The sequence below is a fragment of the Hyaena hyaena genome, unplaced genomic scaffold (genome assembly GCF_003009895.1).
Source record: "Hyaena hyaena isolate Hyena2069 unplaced genomic scaffold, ASM300989v1 scaffold_714, whole genome shotgun sequence".
Lineage (NCBI taxonomy): Eukaryota > Metazoa > Chordata > Mammalia > Carnivora > Hyaenidae > Hyaena > Hyaena hyaena.
The window spans coordinates 829,541-847,761 of NW_024081350.1; the positions used below are offsets into that span (position 1 = coordinate 829,541).

At 38.5% G+C, this 18,221-nt stretch overlaps 1 protein-coding gene and 1 non-coding gene across 2 annotated transcripts in view; one reads left to right on the forward strand and one right to left on the reverse strand.

Annotated features, from left to right (window-relative positions):
- The window catches only part of LOC120220653 (SPHK1 interactor, AKAP domain containing), a 129,571-nt gene that overhangs the window by 50,801 nt on the left and 60,549 nt on the right, over positions 1-18,221 (forward strand). The window lies entirely within an intron of this gene.
- TRNAK-UUU lies at positions 11,734-11,818 on the reverse strand. Its single transcript has one exon. It is a non-coding gene; the product is annotated as a tRNA-Lys (tRNA).

The following is an 18,221-nucleotide window of genomic DNA, read 5'->3' on the forward strand; positions in this document are numbered from 1 at the left end:
GATTGCTTTGGGTAGTAATGACATTTTAACTATATTTATTCTTCCAATCCATGAGCATGGAATATTTTTCCATTACTTTGTGTCTTCTTCAATTTCCTTCATATGTTTTCTATAGTTTTCATCATACAGATCTCTTATATCTTTGGTTTAAGTTTATTCCTAGGTAGTTTATGTTGTTGGGTTTTTTTTATGCAGTTGTGAATGGGACCAGTTTCTTGATTTCTCTTTCTGTTGCTTCATTGTTGGTGTAGAAAAATGCAACTGATTTCTGTACATTGATTTTGTACCCTGCAACTTTGCTGAATTCTTGGATCACTTCTAGTAGGCTTCTGGTGGAGTCTGTCAGGTTTTCTATGTAGGGTATCATGTTGTCTGCGAAAAGTGAGAGTTTGACTTCTTCTTTGCCAATTCTGATGCCTTTTATTTCCTTTTGTTGTCTGATGGCTGATGCTAGGACTTCCAGCACTATGTTAAACAACAGTGGTGAGAGTGGACATCCCTGTCGTGTTCTTGATCTCAGGCGGAAAGCTCTCAGTTTTTCCCCGTTGAGGATGAAGGCTTCTCATAGATGGCTTTTTTGATGTTTAAGTAAGTTCCTTTGAGTGACCAATTCTTGATTTAGCCTCAGGTCATTATCTCACAGTGGTAAGATCGACCCCTGTGTCGGGTTCACGCTGAGTGTGGGGCATGCTTAAGATTCTCTCTTTCCCTCTCCTTCTCATCTCTCCTGCTCAATGCTCCCACTCTCTCTCTCTCTCAAAAAAAAAGGGGGGGGAACAGTTGAATAAATTATGCTATATTGGCCCACAGAATAGAATGCAGTTAATATAAGGAAGGCACTTGAGCTATATCACTACTCTTGGAGGGATTACCAAAATGCATTGATGAATGGGAGAAGTCAAATATAAAGAAAGATGTATAATATGATCTCAGTTTTCTAAAGGAATGTCCAAATCCCCCATGTATACACATATGTACACACACAAACACATGCACACACATGAATATATATATCAAGTCCTTACCACAGATTGGAGTGTGGGAGGAATAGGGACTTCACATAGAAATAACAGGTCAAGGAGTAGAGCAAATTAAGTAAACAGGAAAGAAATAAAATAAAGACTGCACTTTCCCTCAGTAGTTCCCCCAAATCCATTCTCACATCTTGTGGATGGAAACTCCAATGTGCATTATGATCCCATTTATTGAAAACCATAGTGTGCGGAAGCAAAATTAGAACAAATATATATAGATAAATGGCTGTCCATGTGAAAGGCATATTGTAATATATATAGTAAAATTATATTATTACAAAACAAATAAAATCCTTGTATCTGCGTGTATATACATGTATATGTTGGTCGTAGAACTATATATCTATGTACATACAGATGAGTTTGGAGAGAGATGTAGAAGGATATCCATTACCCTGCAAAAATTTATTACCACAGTGGTATGAGTATTGGAGGGGGGAGGTGGTGAGAGGGATAGAGTTGATCTGTTTTGTCTTTACCTATTTTTTTTGTTTCACTTATTCTAATGACTATATTATTTATAAAATACAAATAAGTACATTTTTACAACAAATTAAATAAAGGTAGATAAGCCACGTCTACAGTCACTCTGTGGAGATAGGGAAGGTTTACATTCTCTCAGCCCCACCTCAGGGTGATATGCTAGCACCAAAGATACCTATGAAGGAAGGTGGAATCACAGGGGAGGGAAGAGTTATTTCAGGTCAGAAAAGCTGATGGGAAAAAACTAAACGTGCAAAATAGGTTTCCAAGAAGATGTGATTATGGTTTTCAACTGTAGCATGAAAAATAGAAGAACATTAGTTGGATGAAAAAGCTAGGGAAGAGAATTCTAGGCAGGTGCAGAAACGTGATCAAAGTCAAATACGTGTAATCATCAACGAGGTTTAATATTTACATTAAAGAAAGATCCTAGTGCATCTTTGAAAGAAAGGACTATAGGAGTTACATGATTTTAAGACCAGAGCTCAACCACTTTGTAGTTATTTGGCGATTAATTTAATAAAAAATGAAACTCCAGGGGCACCCGGATGGCTCAGTCAGTTAAGCGTCATACTTTGGCTCAGGTCACGATCTCTCAGTTTGTGAAGTTCAAGCCCTGCGTCGGGCTCTGTGGTGACAGCTCAGAGCCTGGAGCCTACTTCCGATTCTGTCTGTCTCTCTCTCTCTCTGATCCTCCCCCACTCGCCCTCATCTCTCTCTCTCAAAAATAAATAAACATTAAAAATAATTTTAGTGAAACTTTATAATATTAAAATCCAGAAGAATAAAACACAAAACACCTGAGGTGAGAGGAAATGTTTGAAACTCTAAATAATAACAAAGATATTTTAAAGATAACTAAAGAAACTGGAACAGAAAATTATAAAGTGCTCAAAATAGTGTGTATCTACTTTAACCTGCTTTAGTTAAGGCTTTTAAAGTTTGCTGGGTCCCAAAAACAAGTGCAGACTTCCACCTCCTTATATATTTAACGACTCAAGGTGATATTTGTGACTATGCATGTGTATTTGTAAATAATTCAAATGTAGCCTCTGAATATGGAATCACAGTCTTTCTTTTGCCTTTTTATTTTTTTACATTTATTTATTTTTGAGAGACAGAAGAGACAGAGCACAAGTGGGAGAGTGGCAGAGAGAGAGGGAGACACAGAATCTGAAGGAGGCTCCAGGCTCTGAGCTGTCAGCACAGAGCCCGATGCAGGTCTCGAACTCACAAACTGCGAGATCATGACCTGCGCCAAAGTTGGACGTTTAACTGACTGAGCTACCCAGGTGCCCCCAGTCATTCTTTTTTTTAAGAACAAAAACATTTTTTGAAACAAAGCCTTACCTGTCCCCCAGTTTATAAACAGAGAAAACAGAAAAGTAGAAATGCTCAAATAAAGTCCTGGGGCCCTGACTAGAATCAAATTCAGTTACGGCTCTGAACCAGAGACCCTTGAAAACATGACTGAATGACAGTCCATCTATCTGATCACCTGTCTGTCCTGATGTCTAACCAGCTCAGCCCTCAAGAGGGCTTATCAGTCAGAAAGTCCAGATGATTTTAAGGGAGCACATGAGACCTCACCTTTCCCAGATTTTTAGCTCCACATGTGCAGCTCATATATAATTTTATACCTTGTAAATTGCTAGCCTGATATTGATCTTTTATCAATTTCACTTCATTGTGTGATTTTAATAGATGTGTTTTCTACTGTGATTGGGGGCACCCACCGATATTCCCAACAGGTATCAGTGAGTGTGTGGGATTCACATTACTTAGTCCTGCTCGCGTACAATATAAAAGGTAGATGCCTCTGCCATTTCAGTTATTTTACTCCTATGTGGAAAACGGAGAGGTAAAAGAGCCTTGTGCCCTGATGTCATCACACAATGAAAAAAAAAAACAAGGTCATTGAGTCTTTCAACATACATTGAGTGGTTTGGGCTTTTCCAGTGACATCCATGGTGCTGAATTCTCAGATTAGGTGCAGGACAATCCTTGATATGTTTTGCCATAAGGAGTAAACCCAGGGAAACAGGAGAGGTGAATAAAGCCTAATAGGATAGTGCGTCAAAAACACACTTAAACGATCTCTGAAGTATTCCGTCTTCAGCTTGCTGGTGTTTAAATGAGTGCTAAAAACAATGGGTGAATTTTAAGAGATTATCTGCTCCAGTAAGTTTGTGCTCTAATGAGAATTTATCATGGAAGAATGGACGCTCCCGTTGCTCCAAACAGCTCAACAAGCCGAGAAATGTGTTCCCTGTCTTGCAGACACCAAAATGAGTGTGATTTGTCACCATCTGAGCAATTTGCAACCTAAAACTGCATGCTCATCACAGCCCCGGGCTCTGGGTGCTCTGGTCCCCACACAGTGCTGGGCTCTCTGTTCTCTCTGGAAGCTGAAGGGGAGCTTTGAATCTGCAAATTCAAACAGCTTGACTGTAGCTTGAAAGGAGACAGAAGGTAATGGGATAACTTTTTTAAAAGAACATAAACTTCAAAAAGGTCCAAATTACCATTTTGTAGAAAATGAATTACCTTGTGTCAAGATGAGACCCAAAGGAGAGACCAAGAATGAGGGGTGGGGGAGGGGGAGGCCAAAAAGACACAGCGGTGGCTGATGATGAGGTTAGGTATGGACACTGGGATCACCCACCTTTGACGTTTCCGAGCACAGACGTATAGAATAAATGAACACAAGTATAGGCTAAACCACATTTTATTGGGAAATCACTTGGAGGCAAAAATCTGAGGGAAAAGATGGAGAAAATGAACAAGGACCACTTGGAGCTTCTCTGGCTCTTATTCAATTGTCTAATTATTAGAAAAGGTTAAGCACATCGCCTTCCTTCTTTCCAGGACTGCTACAGGTTTGGGTTTTGTTCTTGGCCTCTAAGGGCATTTTTTTTCCACAAAATATTTAATGTTTATTTATATTTGAGAGAGAGAGAGAGAGTGCACAAGCAGGGAAGGGGCAGAGAAAGATAAGAGACAGAATCTGAATCAGGCTCCAGGCTCTGAGCTGTCAGCACAGAGCCGGACGCAAGGCTTGAACCCACGAACTGTGAGATCATGACCTGAGCTGCAGTTGGATGTGTACCGACTAAGCCAACCAAGCACCCCATCTAAGGGCATATTTAAGTTCCACTGTGAAGTACGCCCTTCCAGTCTAAACCACAGGGTTTTCGTGAGATAAAAGATGCCACCTGAAACTTCACTCCACTCTTCCTTCACCCCTCCCACATGAATCGCTTCACCCAAAGTCTACACAAACTAGTCTCACTTCTCCGACCACTCTGTTCCCCATTTTGGTGGCTGACTGCTCTTCATTACGCATGCTGTGGTGTCTGTTTCTCCCTGAAAGACTTCTGGAACCTGAGGAAGGGAACTGTGTCTCTCGTACCCCCATGTACCCCAGTACCTTTCTGGGTTTAGAGGTGACCCATGATAAAAATTTTGTTGGGCACAGCCAAAGAGACAACCTCTACAGCCTGAGGCTGGTTTGCTCAGGGCGGAGCCATCCCGGGTGTCCCCTGAGGAAGCAGCTTTGCCACAGGTCCAAAGGGTGCCCCTTCTTCAAATCAACATACTGCCTCTCTCCAGAAAACTGTCACAATAATCCTACAATTCTACCAAGACTAGAAAGTAAATGGCGCCCCCTGGAGTTATAATGGCACAGGCTTCCACAGCCATAAGAGGCAGCCTTAGGTCCAGAGTCAGAAAACCAAAGCCTGGGGCATAAGGGGGGAGGGAGGGAGACCCAATGAAATAACTGAAAACTCATTCCTAGAATAGAATTCTCCTTTGACCCCATTTCTCTTAGCTGTTTACCCTCCTCTGTACTTTCATTTGTAAATAAACTCTGACATTGATTAGGCTCCTCTCTTCAGCCTTCAGAACTCCATGGAAAATGCTCTTATCAAGTGGATCAAGGACCATTAAGAGCCTTTTCCCTTCCTTATCTTTCTTGACCTCTTGGCAATGCAGATGCCTCCTTCCGTGAATAAGTGTCTGTGAAGGACTATGAAAGACCTGATATCACCCTGCATTCAAGCTGTTAATCTAGGCTGTTCCTGTTAAATGAACACTAAATAGACACGAGATGGTTGGGTCAGAGCTAAAGGACTTTGTTACTCATCACGCAGCAGTGGCCAGAGAGTCAGTGTGCTTCTGTCAGTCTCTCTTGCTTCTAAAAAACCACAGGGTGGCACAGGTGGGTTTCAGGTATGTGCCATGTACCCTGTAAGTTTGTACCACAACCAAAGAATGAGGAGCTCGGAAAAGTCATTGCTTTTACAGGAAGCCATAAATGAGCCTAGTCTTTTGCCAGATGGGAGGGGAGACAATGCCTCATTTTTTAAATTAACTTTTTATTTGATAAATTTAACATATTACAATTTATAAAGTTAAGGTGCATACTATGTTACTTTGATACACTTACATGTTGTAATATGGTTGCCATTGTAACAATAGTTATCAAATCATTATAACACAATATTATTGGCTTTCTTGTACTGTGCATTAGATCTCTGTGGCTTATTTACTACTTGTTATAAGTTTGTACCCTTAAATACCATTAATCTTATCCCCTCACCTTCATCCCCTGGTAACCAGCATTTTACTCTTTCTTTATAGGTTTGACTTTTTAAGATTCCACATAAAAGTAATATCATACAGTACTTGTCTTTCTCTGTCTGGCTTAATCTCACTTCACTTCGCATAATGTGCTCAAGGCTCATCCATGCTGCAAATGACAGAATAGCTTCCTTTCGCATGGCTGAATAATATTCTGTCACACACACACACACACACACACACACACACACACGCATGCACCACATCTTTTTTACTCATTCATCTGTTGATGGGCATTTAGGTTGTTTCCATATCTTAGTTACTGTGGATACTGTGCAGTAAGTATGGGTGTACATATATCTTGTCAATACCCTGTTTTCATTTCTTTTGGGTATATACTCAGAAGAGGAATTGCTGGGCTGTGTGGTAGGTCTGTTCTTAATTTTTGAGGAAATTCCGTATTGTTCTCCTAGTGGTTGGACTAGTTTACATTTCCACTGTGTATGTATAATGGTTCCCTTTTCACCTCCTCCTTGACAGCACCTGTGGTCTCTTGTTTTGATGATTATCATTCTAACAGGTGTGAGGTGATAGCTCATTGTGGTTTTGATTTACAGTTCCTTGATGATTGATGATGTTGAGCAACCTTTAAAGTACCTATTGGTCATTATGCCATCCTCTTTGGAAAAATGTCTATTTTGTCCTTCTGTGCATTTATTTTATTTTTGTGAGCGGGAGAACATGCATACATTCAAGCAGTGGAGATGCAGAGAGAGAGGGGGATGGAGGATCTAAAGCAGGCTCTGTGCTGACACCAGAAAGCCTGATGCAGGGATCGAACTCACAAACTGAGATCATGATCTGAGCTGAGTGCCAGATGTTCAACCAACTTAGCCTCCCAGGAGCCCCCCTCTTTTGCCCATTTTTAAATAGTTTATTGTCAAGCTGATTTCTATGACACCCAGTGCTCATTCCCACAATCTTTTGCCCATTTTTAATTGGAGTGTTTAGCTTTTGTTAAATTGTGTTAGTTGACTCTATATTTTGGATATTAACTCCTTCTCTCATATATGGTTTGTAAAAATTTTCTCCCATTCTGTAGGCTGCCATTTCATTTTAGCAATTGTTTCTTTGGCTGTGTAAAAGCTTTTGAGTTTGAAATAGCTGCATTTGTTGATTTTTGCTTCTATTGTTTGTACTTTGGGCATCATATCCACAAAAATCATTGCCAAGGCCAATATCCATGAGTTTCTTCCCTGTTTCTAAGGTTTTTATGGTACAAGGTCTTATGTTTAAAGTCTTTGATACTTTTTGAATTAATTTTTTGTGAGTGATGGGAGATAGAGGTCTGACTTCATTGTTCTACAAGTGCTTCTCCAGCGTTCCCAGAACCATTTGTTGAAGAGATTATCCTTCCCCCATTGGGTATTCTTGTCTCCCTTGTCAAAAAATAGTTGGCTGCAGATACCAGGATTTAATTTGGGACTCTCCATTTAATTCTATATGTATATTTTTGTGCCAGCACCATACTGCTTAGGGTACTATGGCTTTGTAGTATAGTTTGAAATCAAGAAGTGTAGAACCACAAAGACCCTGAAGAGCCAGAGCAATCCTGAGGGAAAAAATACCTCATACTTTAAGACTGCTTTCTGCGAACACAACACTAAGAAAATGGCCCTGGTGAAGAGTGGTCAGAGCCTTGTGTTTTTGGCATACCCAACAAGAACGTACGAGGGTCATTGGTGGATTGCCTCCACCAACATTGTCTTCCCTTAGTTTTTCAGCACCCCAGTTGGCTGATTTCTTGTCTACTCTGGCTACCTGTGTCTTGCTGGTTCTCTTATTCTTCCCCTGAGTTAGAGTTTAAAGAGTTCTGTATTGGTTCCTCCTTTTCTTATTCTTCTCTTTCCCTTTACAACCTCATGCTTGAACAGATATCTTTATCAGGGAACACAAACTTCAATGCCTACAGGGTAAGGCAGGTAACGTAAATGAGTGACACACAGGAACAAAGCCAGCATCTGCCAGAAATAGAATCATCTGCCATTCATTTTTACTAAACGGAGACAAAAACACCTAATACAAACATGATTGACACTGAAAATAACACTTTAAGGGAAAAACTTTTAAACTATATATTTTAAGAATAGAAGCATACCATTATTATAATTTTACATGGTAACTTAACAGAGCTTCATCTGAAACTAAAAATCTGGAACTTTTTCTTCTGCACAAGATGTCGATGACAGGTCTTAGTATTTCAATTGGAAATGTGTAATTCCAAGTTCAGCCATGAAGCCTCTGGCTGCGTGTGATATTTCCTTCCATTACTTTCCATAATGGAAAAACAACTGCTCCCAAACACAGGTACTACCAAGACTGATTAGATTCGTGCTTTCTATGTTTACTGAAGGTTATCTGGGAGAGAGAGGATTATGGCATCCCACTATTACCATATTTAGATTAGTTAAGATTCTGTATCTTGGTCGTCTCCATTGGCAGCTCTGACTTCATAATTTAAATGTTAAGAGAGAGAAACTGATGGGGCGCCTGGGTGGCTCAGTCGGTTAAGTGTCCGGCTTTGGCTCAGGCCATGATCTCACTGTTTGTAGGTTCGAGCCCCGCATCGGGCTTTGTGCTGACAGCTCAGAGCCTGGACCTGTTTCAGATTCTGTGTCTCCCTCTCTCTCTGACCCTCTGCTGCTCAGGTTCTCTCTCTCTTTCAGAAATAAATAAAACATTTAAAAAAAATGAGAGAGAGAAACTGAGGAATGTTAATTAATTTTACTTACAGTTTTCCATTGACCAAAGAAAGCTTTTTAGACATCAACCTTCAAAACCACAGTGTGGGCAATGTGGCATAGTTTCATTTGGGAAACTGAATTCAGCATATAAAAGTGGACTAGGTTATTTATTCCCAAATGACATCTCCAAGTACGTAATTTTAGGATTATCAGACTAATGAAAATCATGCATTCTGATAACCATTGAGTGGTTAGATGAGTTGTATTGGCAACTAATGTGGCCAAATCTGTAAGGCAATGATGGATGCATGAAAAAGTCAGTGTTTTCAACATTTAAAATCTGTTTCAGCATTTTGTGATATGGAAGGCACCAGCACTGTGCAGTATTTCATGTTCATGCATCCAGCAATCTTACCTTGGCTCAGGCTTATAAGAGCATATGGAGTTCATGGAGTTAATTGCTATGTTCGTAACATTGTCTAGTTTTTTTTAACCAAAAGACAAAACCAGTTCATAAAATACTACATGAAATAAAATTGTACATTCTTGGAAAATGTTGCCCCTCTATATCTTAGTGTCTTCATGAGTCTGGCTTTAACACCAACCACAACAGCAACACCGCCTCCTCCAAATTTAGACCAGTTGACAATAAACTCTTTGATCTCTATCAGTAAATGAGATAAGTCACTTCCTGATATTATGCCATGAGGAGCACCATATCTGAAAGTTCTAGGTTAAATCAGAATTATCATAAACACCAGGAACAAATACAATTAACTGGGTACTACATAGAAAGATGATAGATAGTAGGTAGATAGATATATATGAAGGAAGGAAGGAAGGAAGGGAGGAAGGAAGGAAGGAAGGAAGGAAGGAAGGAAGGAAGGAAGGAAGGAAGGAAAGGAGGAAAGAAGGAAATAAATTTGTATTTTTAGCAGGAAATTATATAGTAAAATTTCAGAAGTTGTTTCAACATGCCAAGCAACATTATATCCAGCTAGAATTTTGTTTATAAAAGCTTGCTTCTGTTCAGAACACATGGTTTCTGCAGCACTCAATAGACTTTATTTAATAAATCTGCCATCTGTAAAAAGCAATTGCCCAGACAATTTATTTTCCATAACGCATAACTAATTCTGCAGGAGCATCACTTATTTTACTCACACCCAAAACAAATGATTTTAAAATTTCAGTCCTTTTTTTACAGATCACCAATTGTTTCATCACAAATCTTTTCTTTAAAAATGTTTTAATGTTTTACTGATTTCTGAGAGAGAGACAGACAGCATGAGCAAGAGAGGGTCAGGGAGAGGGGGAGATAGAGAATCTGAAACAGGCTCCAGGCTCTGAGCTAGCTGTCAGCACAGAGCCCGACATGGGGCTCGAACCCACTAACCATGAGACCATGACCTGAGCAGAAGTCAAATGCTTAACCAACTGAGCCACCCAGGCACCCCACAAATCTTATCTTTATACCTGTGGAGTTCTCAATGATAGAATTGTTTCATAATATTATTTAATGACTTTATTTCTTTTAACAATAGGTGTACTTTGTATGTTAAACATGTCGATCCAGTACCCACTTTTGCAGAAGAAATGGCCTTCTAACATTTTCTTAAAACTCACAATCCTGACATTTGATTTTTCCATTTTTAATAAAGAAATGGGTACCGAGACATATTTTTCAACTATTAAAATAATTACCAGGGAACCTGGGTGGCTCAGTCGATTAAGTGTCCAGCTCTTGATTGTGGCTCAGGTCATGATCTCACCGTTGGTGAGACTGACTCCCACCTCAGGCTCTGTGCTGACATTGCAGACAGAGCCTGCTTGGGATTCTGTCTCCTGCTCTCTCTGCCCCTCCCCCGATTGCTCTCTCTCTCTCCCTCCCAATAAATAAAAATAAACTTGAAAAAAATTACCATGCAGAAAACAACAATGACATTTGCCATTAGAACTCAGTGTCCAGAATGTAATAGGAAGGGAAGGATTCGGGAGAAAAGCAGAGCACACGCTACAGGAAAAGGTCTGGGAAATTGTTGCCATATGGAAATGAAGCTTATTTTCCAAGAACTTTTATAAAGAGGCTAGAAATCCAGATTTTTAAATAGGAACTTACCCAATTATTTAACATTACCTTGATTTCACTTAAAACACTATCCGTTCCACACATTTCCCAGGCTGCAAATTGGCTACTTTTGAACTGAGGGCCCCCAGTTACAATCTCTGAAAGGAATTGGATGCTGTTCATCATTCATTCCTCACCTTTGCAAAAGGTCTAATAAGGCCGCACCCAAGATTCAGTCATTACCAGATCCATTTATTTTTCAAGGAAAACAAGTGTTTTTCTTTCTTTCTTTTTTTTTTTTTTACGTGACCACAGCTAATGCTATATTCCAAGAAATTCCCTGGATATTCGAAGTATAAATACTTCAACCCAAGTATCACAGCTATCAGGGAGCAAAAATTCTTATTTGAGTCTTTCCAAGTCATGGGTAAAATTGAGAATCCAACTAGTAGTAATAATAATGATGATGATGATGATGATAATGACAGCAGTAATAATGATAGATGATAGATAGATAGATAGATAGATAGATAATACAATAATAAAGGTAATGGACTTAAGCTCTCATCCCTGATTCTGCTACTCCTAAGTACCTACAGCCAACACAGCTCAACTTGCCTGCTGTTATTATCTACATTATTATGTTGTCATGGAGGAAGTTTATTTTTTTTATTTTTTATTTATTTTTTTTAAATTTTTTTAAATGTTTTATTTATTTCTAGGAGAGAGAGAGAGACAGCATGAGCAGGGGAGGGTCAGAGAAAGAGGGAGTCACAGACTCTGAAACAGGCTCCAGGCTCTGAGCTGGCAGTCAGCACAGAGCCCGACGCGGGGCTCGAACCCACGAACCGCGAGATCATGACCTGAGCAAAAGTCAGACGCTTAACCGACTAAGCCACCCAGGCGCCCCAAGAGGAAGTTTAATAGTAAGGAAAGAATATCCACACTTACTATATTTGAAGCACCATATGAAAATGGAGAATTTTAAGGGGCCCCAAATGTTGCCCAAATTGGCCCCAAATCTGGTGTGATTCATGGAGATCCGTCACCAGCCTCAACCTGTGCCCTACTATTAGAGATGAGGCCACTACTTTCCCCTCCTCTGGGCTGCTCTTGGTAGTGTCTCTTCTTCCCATGGTCTTTTCTAAATCACCCACCAGACTTAGAGTTCCTGAGTACTCTCACCCTTTCCCTGGGGACACTTCTGGCAAGCTCTGCCACCCATCTTCTCTCTTATTTCAGGCTCTTTGTGGATTTATCCAAACCACCAACTGAACCCAACATTAGATACCTCTTGGAGAGAAAAATCTCTACCGCCATCATGCACTCAGCTGCATGTATATTAAAGCCCTGGAAGTAAATATCACACAGAGTGGTGCTTAATAAGTCATCTTTGCAATTAAAATCATTAGTTCAGCCTTTTCCAACCTATGATAACAAGGTCTGAAGTTCTAGTTCTTCAAGAGGAGTAAGTTCTAGAGATCTGCTATACAACATAGGGCCTATAGTTAACAGTACTATCTTCTTAAGTGTTCTCACCACAATAAAAAGATAAAAGAAATCAAAATCATGAGTTCAGAGAAGTCCATCACTGGTAGATCTACACAAACCCAAGATATTATGAATATTTACATTTCCCTTCACCCCACTCCATGCCCCAACCATGCATTCTGCAGGAAGAAGCATTCCAAGGGATATCCTAGAATGTGAAACATCCTTTAGAGAATAGTTTAGACAATATAGGTTCACCTCAATTGAAAGTAAATTGGAAGAAACATATAAATACAGGAAAGTGTACCATGAGTAACTATCTTTCACACATTGTTAAAACTCCAAATTTGATAACAAACCTGACTTTTAACTCAATTAACTTGAGAACTCCAGAATGGCTGTGAACATCTTGATATATGTGGATTAGCATTTCTCATTGGACGTACAACTTCCAAGTTCTCCTTGTACTCTGAAATCATTGCGGTGCCTCTGGTTCTACACTAAACTTCTTGGTGTCCAGCTCTTAATATAGCCAATAAACTATAGTAACAAAGGGATTTGGAGCCCCAAGTAGAAACGGGTAACTGAACCAGACCATAGCAGATTCCTTCAAATATGATTGATCTACTATGAGGTCCTTATTTTGACAAGGACACACTGTCTCCATCAAAACAGACAAGTAGACTGGAATTTAATCGTCACTCTTATGTACAGTATTTTCCTGACTTTGCGCGATTTATTTAACCTACTTAAGTCCCAGTTCTTCAACTTGAAAACAGAAATCACAATAACTGCATCACCAGGCGTCCGGAGGACCAACTGCACAGCACCTAGCACAGACTAACACAACCCGTAGACGTGGGGTAGACATTTTTATGTCCCTTGATGACTTTTAGCACAGTTTTAAACACTGTGGTTACATTTTCTTTGCCTCGGTTTCCTGGGGGATAATAGGAATAATTACCGCACAAGATTGCTATGAAGAGTAAGTAAAATAATGACACAAAGTGTTTTGAATAGTATCTGACTCAATAAATATTAGTCATTATCCTCATTCTCACTCAGCAATCATTTTAGAATCAAGCTTGTTAATGATTTAAATTAATGATTGGCAGCCCCTTCCTCCTGCTTTTATCAATCCTTCCCTTTTCATAAAATTCTAACTCGTCTGTAGTAAAGACTCATGTGTAAAACAAAAATATGGAGAAACTTGTATACATTTTTGGTGTTGTTTGTATGAAACAAGATGGAGGAGGGGAGAAAGAGAATGTGAACATTCTTGGTGAAAATTATTTCCAAGTACTGGCTAACATCTTCTAGAACTAACTAGTCCTGGGAATTAGAGACAGCAGGCTATTATTGTTCATTGAAAATTAAAAGTTAACAAAGATCACCTTCTAAACATGGTTTCATATGGTACTCCTATGTGACTGCTAAAAAGCTGTTTTAGCCGCTAAACTAAAAGCTGTTTCATTTTTAGGCTGTGTAGCTGACTATCTCTTTGCTGGTTACAAGAACCACAGAGAGAGCAAGCTGTGGACTGTGTGATTCAATAAAACTGTACATTTTAGTCATAACTTGGAAATTTTAACAGGACACAATCTGACAAGACATATGAGAAAGCTTGATAGACACCGACACACAATGTCAGAGCATTTCCTCCCCAACTAATATACAGACCTCAAATGATTCAGGGTGGAGTTTCTAAAGAAAAAGGTGTTTTTAATGTAGTAATGTTTCAAAGAAAAAAATCCTGCCTATCAGATTTTTAAAAATTTTTTATTAAAAATTTTTAACATTTATTTATTTCTGAGAGACACAGAGTGCGAGCAGGGAAGGGACAGAGAGAGGGAGACACAGAATCCCAAGCAGGCTCCAGGCTCAGAGCTGTCAGCACAGAGCCTGACACAGAGCTCAAACCCACATAACATGAGATCATGACCTGAGCAGAAGTCGGCACGTAACCAAATGAGCCACCCAGGCGCCCCTGCATACCAGGTCTTCAGAATGAATGTTTATGTTAATATTATTTCGCTCTTTCCCTCTCATTTGGTTACAGATTTGTCTCAGATCTGCTCATCTCTTGCTTCTGTATATGCAGATTTCTGCTGCCAAAATAATACATCCCATTTTTTGGTGTCCCTTTAAACCTGCTGAAAGGTTTTATTTTCCCATTTCCAAACAGTGATTCTTTCACTGTTGACGCAGTCAGGCAAAAACTTCAAGAGTATTCTTTTTACTTCATTTTACATTTTTATAGCTTAAACAATTTTTCACAGTTCTGGAGGCTGGAAAGCCGACCATTAAGGTCCAACAGGGTTCAGATTCTGGTGAGGATCCCCTTCTTGGCTTGCAGATAGCCACTTCTTGCTGTGCCCTCACACAGTGGAAAGCCGCCTCTCTCTTCTTTTCCCCTCTTCTTTTTCGTTTTTTTAAATATATACTTGTATTCTTTTTTCTTCACATGAATCATAGAATTTTGTATACAATGGTTTGTGTTTTGCATTCTACACTTAATATAACACGGAGTCCCTTTAATATTGGTACATACTGATCTCATGTCTTTTTAAAGTGCTAAAACTGAGTAGCATTGCACATGAATATAACATGATTTTATTTAAACAGCCTCCTGTTGATAGACAGTAGTTTCAAATCTTACTGTATTTTTAAATGGAATTGTGAGTTATTTTAATTCCATTTTTGCAAATTTTTAATAATTTATAAAATATTTTTATCCATAATATTTTTTTCTAATCCAATACTAATAGGCATCATTTGTGGTTATAACAATACATCAGTGTGTGTGTGTGTGTGTGTGTGTGTGTGTGTGTGATAAGAACACTTAATATGTGCCTTCCTAGGAAATTTCAAGTGTATACTACAATATTGCTAACTATATTCACATTACCATCCATTAGATCTGAAGAACTTTTTCATCTTTCATAACAAAAATCAATATCTCCTTTAATTCCCACTTCTGCCAACTCAAACCGCCATTCTACAATCTGGCTCTAGAGTTTGTCTGTTTTAGGTACCTCACATAACAAATCATGCAGTATTTGTCGTTCTGTGTCTCACATAGCACAATGTCATGCAAGTCTGCCCATGTTATCACAAATGACAAGATTCTCTTCTTTTTATGGCTGAATAATATTCCATCATATATATGTATCACTTTTTTTTTTTTTAACCATTCATCCATTGATGGGAGTTTAGGTTGTTTTTATATCTTGGCTATTATGAATAATGATGCAATGAACATAGGGGTGCAGGTAATCTTTGAGATCCTGATTCTATTTCCATATATATTTACATCCCCGGAAGTGAGATCACTATATCATAAGGTGGTTCTACTTTTAACTTTTGAGGAAAACCTCTACTGCTTCCATTAATGGCTGTTCCAATTTGCATTCCCACCAACAGTGTAAAAGGATTCCCTATTCTATATCTTTGCCAATACTTACCTTTTGTCTTTTTGATAAAAGCAGTTCTGGCAGGTATGAGGTAGTATCTCATTGTGGTTCTGGTTTGCATTTCTTCGATAATCAAGGAAGTTAAGCAAATGGTCATATTTACTTTGACCATTTGTGTGTCTTCTTTTGAGACATGTCTACTTTCCTTTAAGCTGGTTTTTATCTAGAGAATAAGGTAACTGTACAATTACATCCTTCTGCAAGTGGATATTCAGTTTTCCCAACACTAGCAAAGAGACTATTCCTTCCCCGTTGTGTCTTCTTGGCCCCCTCATCGAGTGTCATTTAACTCTAGACACGTGGACTTGTTATGGACTCTCTATTTTCTTCCACTGGTCTATATGTCTGGTTTGATGCCAGTACCATACTTTATGATTAGAGTAGCTTTGCAATATATTTTGAAATCAGAAAATGTGATGCCATCACCTTTGCTCTTCTTTCTCAATATTGCTTTTTCTATTCAGGATCTTTTATGGTTCCATATGAATTTAAGGGTTTTTTTTCCTATTTATGTGAAGAATTCCATAGTCTTGGTAGAGATTGCATTGACCATGTAGGTCACTTTAAGTAGTATGGACACTTTAATATTAATTCCTAAATCTTAAATCCATGGAAACAGAATATCTTTCTATTTATTCTATATCTTTAATTTTCTTCATCAGTGTTTTATAATTTTTAGTTCACAGATATTTCATGTCTTTGGTTAAGCTTATTTCTAAGTTTTTGTTATTTCTCTTGTATAGAAAATGGGATTTTTAAAAATTCTTTTTCAAATAGTTTGTTATTTGTATGTAGAAACATAATTGATTTTGTATATTGATTTTGTATCCTACAACTTTATTTAATTCACTTATTAGTTCAAACAGTTCTGTCATTGAAACTTAAAGGTTTTCTCCATAAATGATCATGTCACTTGAAAGGAGATTATCTTACTTCTTCCCTTACAATATGGATGCCTGGTAAGCATTTAAATATTAAAGTAAATTTTGTTGCTGAACCACAATTTTAGAAGATTGGGAGTGAACTGCCATTCTCAGTGGAGTGAAAAGAAATGTTATGGCAAGGTTGTTGTTGTGGTTGTGGTTGTGGTTGTGGTTGCTGTTTGTCTCAGTTCATGCTAAATAAGTCCCTGTTACACAGTTTTACCAGAAAGAGTCCACGAATTCTGTGTTGTATACGGATCTAAAAATTTTCTCTACACAAGCAAAGAGTATACTTATGCTCTTAAAAACACTTGGCTGTTACGGAAATTTAGACACATCTGTTTTGATCCTGTTTAATCTTTTCATTCACTTTTCAGACGCTTTCCCATAGGGCAGGCATGGTGATATAGTGGTTCAAAGAAGTAAGGATAGCATCACAAGTGTCTTCAAATTTCTATTTTTACTACCTATTAACTGTGTGACCGAGGGAGATTAATTGATTCCTCTGCCCCTGAGTATCTTCATCTACAAGTAAGTGTAGAATCAATGGCACATTTATCTGGTTGTTATGAGATGAGCAAAAGCAAATATTAGCACTTAGCATAGACCTCAATACATTGTGAAAATTATTACTTCTGTTACTACAATCACCAACAGAGAAAGCACTAAGTAAGCCACACTCTCTGAAGGAAGGAGTCCTGTGTTTTACATGTGTTTATCCCCTGTCACCCTTAGTAGGGAGCTTACCTACTTCCGTGTTACATATTAGTATATATTGATAAGATAAAACTTACCGGCAAATCCATATAGTAGCATCTGAACAGAAGCTTTTTGCTGTATTTAAGTGTCCACTTGTCATCCAGCCCAGTAATCACACTCCTGGGTATTTGCTCAAATGGAATGACTTTATACAAAACCTATCAGAGGTGACTTACATAAACAGGTGAATGGATAAGCCAACTGATACATGCAAACAATGGAACTCTATTCAGCAAGAAAGAGGGACAAACAATGGATACACACAACATGGATAAATTTCAAATGCATTTGGCCAAGTGAAAGAGCCTAGTTTTAAATGGCTACATACTATATAATTCTACTTACGTGACATTTTGGAGAAGGCAAAACTATAGGAGCAGAGAACAAGTCAGTAATTGCATGCATTCAAGGTGAGGAGGGGTTCTGCCTATAAAGGGGCAGCAAAAGGGAATTCTTTGGGGGTGTTGAAATTGTTCTGTATCCTGTGGTGCTTACAGGAATCTATGCATGTATAAAACCTCATAGAACTGTACACCCCAAAACTGAGATTTATTTTATGTAAATTTTATTATATATAATTTTATTTAAATGAAGGTAAATAAGCAAACACTCTAATAAAGAGTTCATGAACTAGTAAAAGAAGACCCTTATATCTGTTAAAC